The sequence below is a fragment of the Tauraco erythrolophus genome, chromosome 8, assembly GCF_009769465.1.
Source record: "Tauraco erythrolophus isolate bTauEry1 chromosome 8, bTauEry1.pri, whole genome shotgun sequence".
Taxonomy (NCBI): domain Eukaryota; kingdom Metazoa; phylum Chordata; class Aves; order Musophagiformes; family Musophagidae; genus Tauraco; species Tauraco erythrolophus.
This window is the reverse complement of record NC_141472.1, coordinates 15938283-15953489: the sequence shown is the minus strand read 5'-3', so window position 1 is coordinate 15953489 and position 15207 is coordinate 15938283. Positions and strand designations below refer to the sequence as shown.

Below are 15207 nucleotides of genomic sequence, written 5' to 3'. Positions count from 1 at the left end.
GCTGCTGACAACTCATGAAAGCATTTGAAAAACATTTTGCTTACGGGAACAATTCTGCTGACATATTTTTCTTCCTATCTTTTTATTACTAGTAAAATTTGCATGAAAACAGGTCTCTGTTTATTAAGAGTTCACAATCCTCCGTTTGACAGCATAATTAGAGCAGCCTTCAGCTTGCACAATGGCGCTAGAAGAAACTCGCTTGATTTCCCTGTGAACCTGAAACTTCAGGCCCTGTTAATGATCTTAAAACGAATTTGACTTAATCCATGCTTTGGAGTGTAATCAAGGCAAGATTCAAATGAAGTGTGGTGGACAGTGGAAGGCCCTGTACGTGGCAAGGCAAAACTGAGAAGACTGATGTGAGAACTCTCCGTGTGCCTCCCCCCAGCATAATGGAAAATGTCAGGTTGTGCCCAGTTCTAGTCCTAATGACTGTGAACCTAATCATCTCCATGGCCCTAATGATGATGCTGTGGTAGGCTGAGATATAAAGTGAGGAATAAGCAGCAGGAGTAGATCAGCTCTTGAGCAGCAAATGTTTCATTATGCTGAAGTGATTGGTATTAAAAATAAAGGAGAGGGAAGAAGCAGAAACACACTGCTAAAATACAATCCAGAATAGCAGAATTTTCCTGCATTTATACTTACTTATTTCTAATTCTTTGTATGAAGCGTGCAGCTACATTGGCAGTGCAGCATTTTCATCCCTCCTTCCTCCTCTACAGGCTTTTTTGCAGCACATCTGTCCAGTTGTGTACCTGGAAATCAGCTGTGTGAGGCTGGGCTCTGGAGTTCACAGCAAACCTGTGACCCTTCTGGTTTTATGAAACATATTTGATGGTGTGCAACTGGGTTTCATCAGCTCTTTACTGAAAGGTTTTGTGAATTCAGACATATATATTGTCTTCATCTGAACAGTTTCTCTGTGTTACTGCTCTTTTGAAGTCTGGGAGTATTCAGGAGTGTTTTTCACTCCTCTGTGAAATGAGTAGCAGCTGGCTGCAGTTTGCTTACTACTCCAGCAATTTGGAAGCATTTCTGTATAAAATTAAGAACACAGTCTAATTTTTTGAATTAAAAGTCTGTGTATGTGTGTTAAGAAATCAAGGTTAGTTCTTACAGCTTTTGAATAATCTTCTGGATTTTCATTATTGTATTGTATTTACCTTAAGCAGTAGTGAAACCAAACAGATTTTTTTAAGTTTTATTTTCGCTTAGAGGGTTTTTTGAGAAGATGATCGAGATGGAGTATGTCAAGTGCTTTGAAATAAGTAATAATATTTTTGCAACGGCACTAATGTATATATCTGAAAAATAGTCATATTTTATTTTCTTGAACAGTATCACGTATTCAGTACTGTAAACATGTTAAATATTTATGGCTCTGTCTATAGATGGTATGGTAGGGTTTTTTCAGCAGTATTCTAGAATGTATTTCCTTTCCCTTCTTGCTGCATTTTCATGTAAAGAACCAGCTTCTGTAACATATACAGAACACCTGCTGTACTCACTTTGCAATAAGTCAACCAACTGGAATCCGGTCCATCAAAACAAGTCATTTACTGTATGGTTTGTTCCCTGCTTTCCCAGAACTTGCCTGTGCTGCTGGCCAGCGACTCCCTTCTGCTCTTTCCTATGTGGTCACTATATAGCCCTTTCCTAAATTACCTTCTTAGGCAATGGGGTTTGCTGTCAGTTCTGGTCAAGTGGTAGATGTGCTGGTCATCAGATCAGAGAGGACTGAAATGTGTGCGACAGAGCAACCTGTCCCAGCCATCTTGGTCAAAAGGCTCCCTGCTTGAAGAGACCAGTCTGCATGTTTAGTAGTTCTGACAATAACTCCGTAAGAAAAACATCCATCTGTCTAGGTGTTGTGTTTATGGAAGTTCTTTGACCTACACATGGAATAAACTGTTTCCATGCTGGTAGATTATTAGTCCTCTGTGACTTGTACTGTTGGACCGTTCCAAGAGTACCAATGTTTAGAATTCACCCCTTTCTTATTCATGATGTCTCAAAGAAGTGTGGATATCGAAGTCCAGAAAATGGTGCATAAATGTTGCGTTTATTACAAAGAATTTTGTTTGAAAGAAAAAAATCTTTGAAAAGGATAATTTATAAAAAAAAAATTGTTAATTGATATTTCCAGGCACAGAATAAAAAAATTAAAGCTAGATCATAGAGCGTTCAGAAACAATTTTACATTTACATTTTCTGCTGTCTTTATCAGTGCATTTTGGGACAATGAAAAGAAATTTTCCTAGGCTAGTTTTTGGCACTATATATTAAGATGGAGTATGGCTTCATTAAATAATAGACCTATAAATGAACTGGAATGCTTTTAACAGCTCTGTAATATATAAAGTATGCCTCAGTGATAGATATAGTTTATATCTTGGTTTACTAGCTGTAAATGAGATTAATAGAGCTCTAGAAATAATGTTAGTTGCTTCTAGAGATGAAAGAGAATTCAAAAGATAATGACTACTTAAAGTTAAATTTCTTTGTACAAGAATACTACAGTAGACAGTGATTAACTGTGAAAGAGTCTTACTGTAATAAAAATTTGCAGAGCTATAATGTTTACAAAGGCATTTTTAATTGCAAGGTTATCTTTGTATGTCTTTCTCAAAAGTTCTTTAAGGAGTGACCAGGCAAATGGCTGTTACTCAGTGTCCTGCTGTTACCCTAAGGCACTCTTGGGGTGTTCTCAAATAGTATGCTCTGATTGCCTCTTAGAAGTGAAGCGAGACCACTAGCCTCGTTTCTCATTCAAGGTTGTTTTGGTCTCACTGTCCTGGATTTTATTCTTATTTGATGGCCCCTAACAAAACTATACACTGCTGCTTGTGTAGCGCTTGTGATTTGCTGGCAGTTCTGTTATTTCCTGTGGCAGTGCTGCTCATGGGCATTAAAAAAAAAAAAAAAGAGAGAGAAAAAAAAAAAAGCAGTATTAAATACCTATATCTCAGCTTCATCTCCCTGCAGCTCCTTTTGTTTGATTACTATTATTGTGGGGTGACAGGGCAATATATCAGAAGTAATCGATCTGATTAGTATGGAGATGATATAAACCCAGATTTTATTGATGTTTAATAGTATGAGCACCTAGGTTCTGTAAACACAGATGTTGCATAGCCTGTGTGAAAGGTCTCGCTAATGAAAACAGCACATACTGCAGATTTGTGAGCTCAGTTTTTTTTCTGCCAAACTTCACAGCAAGTTATGGATAATTTGACTTTGCAGTGTTGGACATTGTGGTCAGATGGGCTGGCACAAATTGCTTTAATTATTTTTTGAAATACACAATTTTTTGCCCAAGGCAAATACGAATCTTAGTTTCTTAGGCTGCCTTATGTTGAGTCGATTACAACACCGTGTTAAATATTACAATATTATTAGACATGAAAGCAAACACTTTTAGTAATTCTGGTTTTGATAATAAGGTTATTAAAATTTTGATCTCTGGGTAATTTGACCTGATGGAGAATTATTCCTTTTCTGTAATTTAACTTGAGAAGAGATGTAAATAAGTAGCAGTAGAATATGCGTTCTTCTGGATATTTGAGCGAACAGCTGGAAGGAAATTTCCATGAATGAGGGAGCAGAATGCTGTATCACAGTTACCTAAGGATAAAAGTACTCATGTCAAGTTTCCCCCATTTCAGAAATGATCATTGTGCTGTATCTGTTTATGTCCAGGCCTCTTGATTGCTTGAGATATGTCTTGAGATCTCCAAGGCTCAAACCTTGTCAGTGCTCAGCTGTGCTGCTCCCTCCGCTGGGAGGGTCGCAGGAGCTGAGCTGAGCCTCCAGGCAGGGTGAGCTGCTGCCGTGCCGCTGGACCTTCCTGGGGAATTCTGGGCGGTGGGAATGCTCAGCACCATCCTGCCTTATTTGGCAGCCTTTTGGAGCAGGCACTTAATTTGGAAATAAAGATATTGCTGAAAGACAAAGTTGTGTCTGTAAAGCAAAAGCCACTTGCTTTCTTGGTTCAAGTCCTGTAGTTGTCACAACTAACCAACTCCTGGCAGTGCCTTCACCCAGCGGCCTGCCTGCTCCCCACCTGCAAGAGCAGTGCTGGTGCCAGCTACCTGCCAGTGATGTGCTGGAAGGTTTGCTCCGCTGCTGGCAAAGCTGTGTGCTTCATAGGAATTACCAAGTATGATTTCTGGAAGCAGCTCATCATCTGCTGCATGGAGTCTGTTTTGCTTTACTCCTGGTATCACCAGCAAATGAGTAACTCAAACAAGTGATGTAGACTAAACCTTTGTTCTTAGAATGCTACACTAGAGGAGGGGTAGAGGGAAGAAGCGGCAGGTCACAAGCTGCAGAACTAGCCCTAGAACCTGGATGAGGTTTTCTAAATTGACGGTTGTGTGGATGGTGGAAAAAAGTGATGGTTAAGTCCAACACTTCAAACCTTTGTGAATATAAAATGGTTTCAAATTAAATAAACTGTATTTCTAATGACTGGGTTTTCTGTGGTCAAGGTCAAGAAGCAGATTTCCCTCTTTTTATAGGCAAAGAAATGTGCTGTGTGGTAGAGCAAAAAGGAATAGCTGTTATGCTTTTCAGGGTATTCTTTTCGGACTGAATTTAGTTGTTTAATTTGATCGATTGAACAGAAAAGAGTTCTCTGTCTGCTTGGTATAGTTCAGTTATACAAAAAAACAAAGTACTGTTGGGAATTTTCCTTTTTTAATATGAAACATTTTGGATCAGATCACAACCTAATTTGTGCCAGCCATCTGGTATTGAATTCAATTTGTAGGGGAGGAGAAGAGTTTGATTTACCCACCTGCCTTAATATCATGGAATATATTTCCTAAAATATGGAAAAATATGCACTACCTCGCACCTGTTTACACATGCAGTAGTAGCTGCTGATTGTAGGTATTGCTGGGGATTAACAACTTGACAGTGTGGAATTCTCAATTCCATAGCATGAAACAATGTTGCATGCACGCAAACAAGTTTGTCATTGGTATGAACAGAAAATACTTTTTTTTCTAAAACATGTACCCTGGTAGAAGAGCCTGTTCCTTTGATGACTGTTTTGTTTCTTCAGTCTTATGGAGGGAAAAATATGTTTCAAGATGGTCTGATTGGTCATGTGCCCACATGGAGTTCCTGATATTGATGTGACTCAGTGTGGTGTTCCTCACATGCGTACTGTGGTTCTTGCATGTTTTGGGATCCCATCTTTACTAGAAAATTTTGAAAATGGGTGTTTCCGATAGCTAGTGTTGACTTTAGCTACATTTGTGATGGTTTCCTTTTTAAAATACTAATTATAACACGTCAAAAGAAAGATTCAAAGGGGATTTTGAAAACCTAGATTCTGCTTCTGTTTACTGCTTTTGTTGTAGGCTGGAATACAGGCTCAGATTCCAAAATGGTTGCTTGTTTGCATTTAGATTCTCTAATCTCTGAACTCTTCAATGGTACTAGCAGCTACTGCGGTGCTGTCCCTGTCTTCTTTGGAAGTCAGGTCAGCTCCTGTGACATGAACATCACCTCTTGAAATTGAAAAATTTGTGTGAAGCTGTAGTCGGTGGGGTTCTTCTCAAATTGAACTCTAGTAACCATCTTCAAAGACAGTGAGATAGTGTTGGGTTTTGTAATGTCAAAAGGCGAGGTGAAGGAGAGTGGGATGCGTTTGTGATTGCATACTGGTTCAGCATTTGCTAGTACATTAAATGGTAGTTAAGCAGGTTATGTCCCAATTCACTTAGGATGCTGTGGCATTTTTGCAAGTGTCTTTTTCCTGGTTTCTCCACTTGAAGCAAGTTGTTATAAGTTAGTTATAGATTGTTCAGGAAGGTCTTTACATTATTAAAAGTGATTTTTTTTTTTTTTTAAATCTATGATCAAGAATCAATGCCATAACACTTGCAATTTCCCAAGCACTTTATTTAAAGGGTTGGTTACCATACAGAAAGTAAAAATGAAACTGAGAAGGACTGTTAGAAATCTAAATATTAAATTCTGTGAATGAGAAGTAATTGCTTTTAGTGTGGCTCATGAGTTTAGATGAGTAAAACTGTCTTTTAAATGTAGCAATATCCTCAACGTTTTTTAAAGGAGTTCTGTACCATGCTGTACCATCTTGCAGTGGAAGTGTCACTTGGCTGCGCTGTAATCACTCCTCAACATGGCCATGTTGGTTTTAGTGTTAGAAGTCAGAAGAAGAGACTTGTACTAACCCTGTCCAGAAAGCCAGGTAAGTGAGCGTTCAACGTTGTGAGTTGTCCCTGGACCAGATGCGATTTTGTGCCTACATTTGAAGCTGAGCATGTGTTTGGATGCCTTGGCAGTGGTGAGAAACTCAGGAGTCTGACTCCAGGTTTTTTCACAGATCTCAGTAAATTGTTGTAAAACTGGGTGTGCATCTGAGTGCATTTCCAATTTAGTAATCCTTCTAGTGTTTGGCTGAGTGTTAAGACTGCATCCATGCTTCTTACATACTTTTTTTTTCTGACTAAATGCTAGACTTGTGGTGCTGGAAGTGTGTAATTGTTCAGCACTTACTTCCTCCTCCTTTCTTTAATTCGAGGGTTTGTTTTGACAGCTAAAATTCTGGTGGTTTTCTGGTTCTTTGCTGCAGTAGAACCTACGAACAGATGTCGTAGCAGAATGTTTGTGTCCTCTTAAATAGTGAAAATTCAGTTTCTCCATTAACTCACAGTTTTCCCATCCAGATACTGTAAATTTTTTTAGATGACTGCGTAGCATATCCTATGATAAATGTTAGTCTTGTGTAAAGGCTTACTTAAAGCTAAAATACTTAATACATTTTTATTTCATGAGTGATAATTTTCATTATTAAAAAGATAGTTTTTGTAATTGATCTAATACATATTTTATGTGTCTCTTTGATAGATTTTTCTTGAGATGGTATGATTAGTCTTTGTTCCTGAGCAGATTTTTATCCTGTGCAAAGAACTAATGAAATACTTCATACTTGAAATACTGGGTGCATCTAGCTTGTCATAGGTCTGTCAGTTTTTGCTGCCTGGGTAGCTTCTAAAATAACATTTTCTTTGTGTGTTTGCTTTTAAATAATTCTACTTGACCCTATTAATGTGCTAAAATGAAAATCTGAGCATGGGTTAACTTTTCTGCGGATCCACTGCCAGCTCTGTTAACCAAGTTCTCATGCTGCCTGCTCCTTTGTCACTGAAACTTCCACTGGCGTGCAAATTTAGGGTGTAAAATAAGGTTGAGATGATGTTCTTCCTGGGGCGAATGTCAGTGAGATGCTGTATTTTGTGGGAGCTAGCATAGGGATTAGACTTTTCTTAGCTATTTAGGTTTTAAAAATCAAGTTCCTAAAAGTTGTAGATTAAAAAAAACGATGGATCGTGTTGATTCTTTATGGGATGCCTTAAATAGTTTGTTGTGATTCCAGCTTACAGGGCGGGCGCTTGCAGGTTGTTTAATGAGCTCTCTTGCCACTGCTGGGCTCTTGGCTGATGCTGCTTCTCGCCGGGCTGCACAGACACAAGGTCCCACCCGGCACGTGCGGGAGGCTCGCCTGCTTTGGGTCCTCACCTCCCCGCTCGCCTCGCTCCACGTTTAAGAGAGGAAAGAGGGAGTTGGGGAAGAGGGATTTGTGATCACGTCATTTATGTGATCTTCCAAGAGGCTGGGATACCATTAGGTGCATGTCGTCGTTATTGGCAGTAAAGAGAAATAATTGACAGAGAGATGTTGTAGGATAAAGCCCACAAACTGGGCTTTTGTTGTTTCATTTGCTTTGGGTTGCTAATTTGGTTGTGGGAGTGTGTTGTGGTGTGTTTTTTTTTTTTTTTTAGACTTGAGGCCAAACATGCATCTTGTATTTAGTATACAAACTGTTGGTATTATGAAAAGTTTTGGGGTTTATATCGGAAGGTGCAATTGTTTAAAGTTTCAGTGAAAAGCTAAATAAACTATTTGGATTTTGGTTTCTGTTTTGAGAAGTGATGATTTTTAGGACCTTGTTAACTTTTTTTACAGACTTCTCACAGTCTACTAAAAAAAAAATCACCTTATTATTGTAGGTTCCATATTTGTTTCTATAGAAACAACTGTTGGCAGAATTTTTTTTTGAACTCTTCCTAGTTTCTTGGATCTCCAGTGAGTTCTAAAAGAACAATTTCCTGAAACCCTTGAAATCAGTAACCTGTGACAGAACAGAAGTGTATAGCTTTACCTAAGCAATACAAACTGCGAGTATGTTAATTGGTTGAGAAGTGGAATTATACTTGCTCATAATATATAACAAAAATTCCTTAGATGTTGAAGTGATTCATCTGCATTAGAACACGTTCAGTGTGTTTTCCAACAGTTTTTAAGTGACAGAAGATTGTTAGAGTACCAGTGTGATGTTTTTATTTGACAGATTCATAGAATCATAGAATGGTTAGGGTTTGAAGGGACCTTAAAGATCATCTAGTTCCAACCCCCCTGCCATGGGCAGGGAAACCCTCCACTACATCAGGTTGCTCAAAGCCTCATCCAGCCTGGCCTTGAACACTTCCAGGGATGGAGCATCTACAGCTTCTCTGGGCAACCTGTTCCAGTGCCTCCCACCCTCAGAGTGAAGAATTTCTTCCTTATATCTAATCTAAATCTCCCCTCTTTCAGTTTAAAGCCATCGCCCCTTGTCCTGTCACTACATGCCCTTGTAAAAAGTCCCTCTCCAGCTTTCTTGTAGGCCTCCTTCAGATACTGGAAGGCTGCTAGAAGGTCTCCCCAGAGCCGCCTTTTCTGCAGGCTGAATAACCCCAACTTTCTCAGCCTGTCTGTGTAGGAGAAATGCTCCAGCCATCGGATCATCTTCGTGGCCCTCCTCCTCTGGACCTGTTCCAACAGCTCCATGTCCTTCTTACGTTGGGCAAACTTTCTGAGTGCACTCAACCCCATTGTCCATGTTGCTGATGAAGACTGAATACATCTCAGGTGTTTTGTGTGATTTCTTAGGTGTATCTCAGCTTTGTCCCTAGTCTCTGCCTAAAACGGAAAATAACCAATAGCTTTGGCCAATGTTTTTTCTTGATAAATAATAATAAAGCTTTTCAAAGAGTATATAGCTAACTGTAAGGAGTTCTACAATGATGGTTCTATTTTTATAAATAACCAGTATTATCCATTGAGGATAATATGTTTTATAAAAATTTTTATCTCATTGCAGTGAGTGCGATAAGAAGTGTTGAAAAGCAGCTTATCCGAAGTTTGCAGGTCCCCACTGTGTTCTCAGTAGTGGCTGATCTACAGTTACGTTCACAAGCTAATAGTTGTTTGTGAATTGTTCGTGTTAGTATTTTGACTCCTGCAGTTGGATAGTGTAAGTCACATAATATAGTCTGTCATTGGCTTCAGCAGTAGCAAGTAAAGCAGGAAGCTACTGCTTGGGTGGAGAAAAAAAATAGTCTGTTAAGGTGTTGACATCTGACATGTTGCACAAATGCAGAGGAAAGCCTGGGAGTTTTAAAGGATAGAAAGACGAGCCTTGGGTCCTCTGTGGCATCTGATTCCTATATGGATCTTCATTTCTTCCTCATTCTTTTATTGGAGTCAAGAATGATTATGCAGGACTTTTTAAAGCATTATTGTACAGGAAGCCATGGCAGACAGAACCATGTGCTTGTGCTGAGAGTATTTTCCAAGACGCATTCTCTCTAGTGTGCTGTTTATCAACAGTCTAAACCCCAATATCAATTTAATCCGTGTCTGATTGCTGTTGGCCAACATGATTTGACTTTTGGGGATACCGTTCTTAGAAGCAGTAATGTTCCGTGTGGGGAGAGAGGTGGGGAAATGTGTAGTGTTTTCTTTGGGTTCTCATTTTAAAATAAATATTCTAAATGTCTCTATATTAAGCACTGGAAGAAGTTACTAAAATATGCGGGAGATGAGTGAGGACGCCTGACATGATCAATGTGATCAAACAAGTGAACCTTTATTTGCATACACTTAGCGTGCTTTATAGCTGTCTAAACAAGACTTGGCAATCTGTGATTGGTTACAATACAAACAATAGCCCACCCCTTAGTATGATTGGTTGCATCCCGGAAGCAACGTCATCATGGTGTCAAATTCCCTTTCTGCATCCAGGCACGTGCTCCCAGGAAAGGCTGGATTGTTCACGTCTGTTGATTCTCAGGTATCCTTCCACAAAAATATGTTTTATGGCAGCTGTATTTGTGTAAGGATAACTTTTGACAGAGTTGTCCATTTAAAGGATTTGTAGTATCTGGACGTGTTTGGGAAATGTTTCTTTATTCCAGATTTGTGAAGTGGAATTATTAAGATAATTTTTTGAGGTTATATGTGGGATGATTTTCATTATGAAGGCACTTAGTATCTTCTTCTGTATCTGCTCACTTGCTCTAAGCAGTTAAAAAAATGGTTAAGAATTTTGCTTTCTGTGGAACAAAGATATTAGCTTATTTTCTGAAAAATGCATCAAGTTTTTAATTATGTTTTTGGAGTATTCAAATCTAATTTAAAACCAGTTATGTTTGGCTTTTTCTGTGTTTATGTGGTACTGCTCCTTCACCCCTTTGTGGAACACTGTTATTTTCAGTTATCTTAATTGCTTCTCAAGAGACAGGACTTTTTTTCTTCACTCTTAAGGAGACTCAGGGAAGGTGCTGTCCCGTGGTACAGGGAGTCTGGAAAGCACAAATGTAGTGAATTAATAGCAAAGTTGTGCTGTCGTTTGGATGCAAGCTGACAAAAGCGGAGAAATCAAAAGGTATTGCTGGCACTCTGCTCACAGCTCTGTTTTGCCTTACTTATTTTGCATGCGTACTGTAACGGAGAGTGGTGCAACATCACCTTCTGTTTGAAGTTTCGAGATAACATGAAGAGCAAAGATAGAAAGCCTGAGCTTAGAATTTCCTTCCTTTTTTTTTGTCAGCTAATGTTTTACCTTTAATGCTAAATATTTGTTTTGGCTGCCATTTTGTCTGTCATTTTGTATGCATGTGCTTTCAATGAAACGTACTATATGGCAGTCATTATTTTGCTAATACCTTATTTTATATAAAGAAATGTTTGCAAATCAGATGAGAAACAATTTCTTTGTTATTAGTTTTGTATTAGTGCATTTCTTAAAAGAACTGTCAGGTTGCTTTTCTTCAGGAAAATTAATTTCTTTTGCTGGAAGTGCATAAGAATTTTAAAGCATTTGCATTGAAGTCACAATAATTAATCTATGCAGGTCACCCTTGATACGGTAACACTAGACATAGGAAGTAAATAAATTGGGGAAAATGGGATGTTTAGTAGTCATGGAAGCCTTCTGTATTATATAAGTGCCTCCTTATTAAGTGTGTTTGCGTTATTTTTCTTACTACACCGAGCCAGCTGCAGTACTTGCTGCTGGTATGACCAGAGTGAGAAGCAGGGAATAAAGGGAATAGCTCCAGCTATAGCAAAAGGTAAGAAACCATTTGGGGCAAGCTCACTGATACCAGGTTTGGGTTTTATTTACCTATTTTCTCAGTCACCTCATCATGCCTCTCAGTTTGATATAACTGTTATACATGAACTTTATACTGATTTGGGAAAATAAGCTTGGGGAAGGTGCAGCAGCAGGGACCCGGCACGCTTTACGTGGAGGCTTGCAGTCCTTGTTTGCCCAGGGCAGGCTGTTGGTCCCCACCGTTCCTGGTCTCTTGTGACCATTACCTGAGCTGGCTGGGTTAGAAAAGGATGAGCACGCTTCCCTCTGCCACAGCCCCCTTCATCCTTTGCACTGTAGACCTGCCCTCAGTGCTCCCATGAGGAAGAAGCTAATACTTTGTAATTTTTCTTCTAGGATGTTTTTCTTAAATGGATGATGTGTTTTCTGCCTCAGAATTCAGATGTTACCAGATACTAAAGGATAATGTCATTGTTTTGTACAAAAAAGACAGCATGGAGCAGTGTTCATACCCCAGTGAGCCCACGTTACATCTTTAACTTCTAGAGCACCAGGCATTTATTATCCTCCAAACTTGCCTTGAAGCTTGAATCATAGAATCATAGAATCATAGAATGGTTAGGGCTGGAAGGGACCTTCAAAGGTCATCTAGTCCAACCCCCCTGCAAGGAACAGGGATATCTCCAACTAGATCAGGTTGCTCAGGGCCTTGTCCAACCTGGCCTTGAACGTCTCCAGGGATGGAGCATCCACCACCTCTCTGGGCAACCTGTTCCAGTGTTCTACCACTCTCATGGTAAAAAATTTTTTCCTAATATCCAACCTGAACCTACCTCCCTCTATTTTAAAACCGTTACCCCTTGTCCTATCATAACTGGCCCTCCTGAACAGCCTCTCCCCATCTTTCCTGTAGGCCCCCTTGAGGTACTGGAAGACCGCTATAAGGTCACCCCGGAGCCTCCTCTTCTCCAGGCTGAACAGCCCCAACTCTTTCAGCCTGTCCTCATAGGAAAGGTGCTCCAGCCCTCTTATCATCTTCGTGGCCCTCCTCTGGACCCTCTCCAACTGGTCCATGTCCTTCTTATGTTGGGGACTCCAGAACTGGACGCAGTACTCCAAGTGAGGTCTCACAAGGGCAGAGTAGAGGGGGAGAATCACCTCCCTCGACCTGCTGGCCACGCTCCTCTTGATGCAGCCCAGGACGCGGTTGGCCTTCTGGGCCGCAAGAGCACATTGCCGGCTCATATTGAGCTTCTCGTCCACCAGTACTCCCAAGTCCTTCTCCTCAGGGCTGCTGTCGATCCATTCACCACCCAGTCTGTATTTATGCCTGGGATTGCCACGACCCAGATGTAGGACCTTGCATTTGGCCTGGTTAAACTTCATGAGGTTGGTACGGGCCCACCTCTCCAGCCTGTCGAGGTCCCTCTGGATGGCATCCCTCCCTTCCAGCGTGTCGACGGCACCACACAGCTTGGTGTCATCGGCGAACTTGCTGAGGGTGCACTCCATGCCACTGTCCACGTCACCGACAAAGATGTTGAAGAGGGCCGGGCCCAACACGGACCCCTGAGGGACGCCACTCGTGACCGGTCTCCACTTGGACATTGAGCCGTTGACCACTACTCTCTGAGTGCGGCCATTGAGCCAATTCCTTATCCACCGAGTGGTCCATCCATCAAACCCATGACTCTCTAGTTTAGAGAGAAGAATGTCGTGCGGGACAGTGTCAAAAGCTTTGCACAAGTCCAAGTAGATGACATCCGTTGGTCGACCCTTGTCCACCGATGTTGTCACCCCATCGTAAAAGGCCACCAAGTTGGTCAGGCACGATCTGCCTTTGGTGAAGCCGTGTTGGCTGTCACCCACCACCTCCTTGCTCTCCATGTGCCTTAGCATGGTTCCCAGGAGAATCTGCTCCATGACCTTGCCAGGCACAGAGGTGAGGCTGACCGGCCTGTAGTTGCCCGGGTCCTCCTTGTTCCCCTTTTTAAAAATGGTTTTTGAATGATTTTGTTCTTTTTATCTTCCACATAAAAACCTGTGATTATGCTGAGTTATGGCTTGAGATACACATGTAGTCTCCCTGCTTTCTTTTTCCCCATCCGTCATCAATGATGTCTATTTAACATAATTGAGACTTGAGGTGCTGAAGGAGTGTGAGGGAAGACGGTGGGTGCTGTCAGTGATGGGTAAGGATGGGGTGTAAGTAGTGGCTCTTCAGGTGAATATAGAGGAATCGATTTTTGGATTGGCCCTGAGATAAGACTGAAACTGTTCGGGGCCTTCGTGGTGCTGTTAGTCCTTTCTGCCCTCCATGGACTTCAAATTCATATTGTAACTGAAGCCCATGTGCACTTGGATGAGCATTTGTGGCGCTCAGGTGCTGTACGTGCCCTCCTACGGCGTTGCACAGCAGCACCAATGCGCAGCTCTGCTTCGCTTCCTGGGCGAGCGGCGAGGGTCTGCCCTCATCGCCAGAAACTCGCCTGCCCATGGGATTTTACTGCTCTTGGTGTGTGCCGGCAGCTCTGAGATATGCTGGGTACAGGAATGGACTAGGCTGTGCTGTAATTCCTGGTAGGTTTTATCATGTTTGATGTAGAAGTTACGGCAATTCCCCAAACTTAATTGAATAAGCCGAATACTGCAGGACCTGGGCCCTAGTCTGTGCCTAGTTGGATTTATATAGAAATTTTTGGTTTTATGAAGTTTTCAGATTTAAATATTTTGAAATATTTGAATTATTTGCTACAGCTACTCGAACTTGCGGATTAGGAATAAAAATAAATTACGATTCAGTGCTTGTTTGCAGCTGTGTTTAATATCAGTGCCTCTCTTGAAATTTAAAAAAAGGATAAAGAGCTCATAATAGTTTCTTAACAAGTGAAACATACCAGGCAAGTACGGAGAAAGTGACGTAGATTAAAGGGATAGAAGGAGAAAGGAAGCAAAGAATGGGTCATTCAAATCTTGTTTTACCTATTCCTAAGTGCTTATTCCAGCATTACTGTATTGTCTGTGATCTGCTCCTTGTCTCAGCCCTGTGAGCTGAAGTGACTCTCTTGCAATAGTGCAGATGAAAAGATAATAGCAAAATGTTTGACTAAAATCTGTTTTAATTGAGCAGCAAATGCTCAAACAAGGTATTACAGCTGGTCATGCTTTGTATCCTGACCAATTGTGAAGTTCTTCGTGACAGTGGGACTGTGCAATTACCTGATCTATACCATCTTGCAATTGTAGCTATAAGCGTTTTAAGAAAAGACTTTTTTTTTAACATAACTATTGAGTTAACTGTTTTGTTTTCTTTAGCTGTGTACTTTAAAAGCAACAAACCAGCAAAAACTCTGCTCCAGGGCACAGTCCAACAGGTTTAATCACTAGCCAGGCTTTTATGGCATAGTTGTGAGCTGTAATACAACATTTCCGTAGTGTAGCAGGTAGTGTCAAAATAAAAAGGTATTTATGCTGGAGAGTGTACTTCTAACATGCTTTGAAAGGGCAGTTAAGTGGTGTGAAGTAGCTTATCATTAACAGGCATTATCTTGTATAAGGCTTTAGGCAGACACGAAGTATTTCCTGTAACTTTCATGTCAGTTTTTTTGTTTTGTTGGGTTTTTTTCTTTTCTTTTATTCCTTCTCCCTGCTCTGGTTATACTCTGAATTCACATAGACTATGTAACTTGTATATACGCATGTTTTGTATTACTTAAGGCTTCTAATTGGCTGAAAATTTGGAATTAGATGTTGAGACTTTAGATGTAGAGGTTATTTAATAATTG

At 40.6% G+C, this 15207-nt stretch overlaps 1 protein-coding gene across 6 annotated transcripts in view; it reads left to right on the top strand.

The window, feature by feature from the left end:
* The window catches only part of PARD3B (par-3 family cell polarity regulator beta), a 440643-nt gene that overhangs the window by 104026 nt on the left and 321410 nt on the right, over positions 1-15207 (top strand). The window lies entirely within an intron of this gene.